The sequence below is a fragment of the Pinus tabuliformis genome, chromosome 4_1 (assembly GCF_031772625.1).
Source record: "Pinus tabuliformis cultivar Carrire ecotype Pingquan chromosome 4_1, CPIR1, whole genome shotgun sequence".
Lineage (NCBI taxonomy): Eukaryota > Viridiplantae > Streptophyta > Pinopsida > Pinales > Pinaceae > Pinus > Pinus tabuliformis.
The window spans coordinates 370,941,506-370,943,331 of NC_142303.1; the positions used below are offsets into that span (position 1 = coordinate 370,941,506).

At 36.3% G+C, this 1,826-nt stretch overlaps 1 pseudogene; it reads right to left on the bottom strand.

Annotated features, from left to right (window-relative positions):
* Positions 1-802: 802 nt before the first annotated feature.
* On the bottom strand, positions 803-1,624 carry LOC149175847 (LEAF RUST 10 DISEASE-RESISTANCE LOCUS RECEPTOR-LIKE PROTEIN KINASE-like 2.4 pseudogene; annotated as a pseudogene).
* Positions 1,625-1,826: the final 202 nt, after the last annotated feature.

A 1,826-nucleotide genomic window follows, 5' to 3' on the forward strand; every position in this document is an offset into this window, starting at 1 on the left:
AAAAATTGATAATAAGGAAAAAAATCTTTAATCTTAAATAATATATTAGTAATTAACTCCTCATTATTATGAATATTAAGGAACAATTATAAAAATAAAAACAAATTTCTTATTTTAATTATAAAATTAAAAAGTGAATAAAGCTTAAAATATTTTAAAAAAATTGTAAATTTTGTAATTTTAACAAAATACAAACTCAAATGAAAACATTCTTAAAATTCTTTGATAAAAATCAACTCTCATTTCAAAATATTTGTAATACCATTAATATTTATAACATGATAATCCATAAATTATAAATAATCCATAAAATAATTAATTAATCAGAAAACCTTATAAGTGATTTAATACAAAGAAAACATAATAAAACAAAACAATGGCTACTAATTGCCTTTTCTTTCTAATTTCTGAATAGTAATGCCCTTGTCATGATCATGTTATAAAACCTATTGGATTTAAGGATTGAAAGTTTCTAAATCATCACCTAACAATTCATTTCCCGAGCTAATACCTAAGTCATTGGATGCCTAGAAATAATCCAGAGATGGGTTTGACATTAACAAACCAATCCAAAACAGATATCTACAAACTACTTTCAATCGGACACAATTATTCTGTGGAAAACGGTAATGGCTCTTCAGGTGCAGCCGATAAGATGTTGAAAGGCAAGGGAGGATTGGGTACGTCGTCTGCGTTGCCTTCTAATATTTGAACAATCTTGCTCATACAAGGGCGATCTGTGGAGCTGTAATGAATGCACCACGATCCAATTTTTGTGAGTCTCCTTGCCTTCTCCTCCTCTTCATCTTCTTCTGCTTCCATCTCCCCCCATCCTCTTCTCAATATCATTCCTAACTCCCCATCCCCATCCCCCTCCTCTCAATATCATTCCTAACTCCCCACTATCGAGAAGCTTGAAAGCCCAGTCAGGAAAGTAAAACTGACTCGAATGGATGGCCTTCCAATCGATGTTATTTCTTCCCCCAACAATCTCTAGCAAAATCATTCCCAAAATATAGACATCTGATTTATCAGTGACAGGACCTACATCTGAATCACACACTTCTGGCACAACATATCCCGGTGTCCCTCTCCCGCCCGTCATGGACACATGGTCTTCACCTTTTCCACACAGTTTTGCAAGACCAAAATCAAAAACCTTTGGTGTGAACTCAGTGTCCAGCAATATGTTGTGAGGTTTTATGTCAAAATGTATGATGCGTTTCTCGCAATCATGGTGTAAGTATGCAATTCCACGAGCCGCACCCAAAGCGATAGAATACAATTGTGACCACCTTAACATTTGGCCCTTCTCTTTTCTGGAAAATATAAATTTGTCGAGAGATCCATTAGCCATGTACTCATATACCAGTGTGCTGGTAAAGCTTTCATAGCAATACCCCAACAGATGAACCAAATTGACATGGTGAACATGTCCAATGGTGGCCACTTCATTCATGAATTGGGCCTCGCTGTGCCTATGCCTATCAAGAAGCTTCACAGCCACTAGAGTGTCGTTCTGAAGCTTTCCTTTATAGACCACACCATAACCTCCTTCTCCCAACCTTTCAGAGAAGTTGTTTGTAATCTTTTTGAGGCAAGAGAGTGAAAATCTGGTTGGCATTTCATAAGCATATTCCCTCAAGAATTTCTCCACCTTTGAAGAAGAGCTACCAGCAGACTCAGTTCTTCTTCTCTATGCATAAAACATTATGAAGAATCTCGCTATTGAAATCAGCGCAAGTCCTCCAAAGCAGAAACCTGTGGTGGAATGAAGTGACTGATATATCAGTGTGACCTTCATCCAAGACCAATGAAAATAGTGG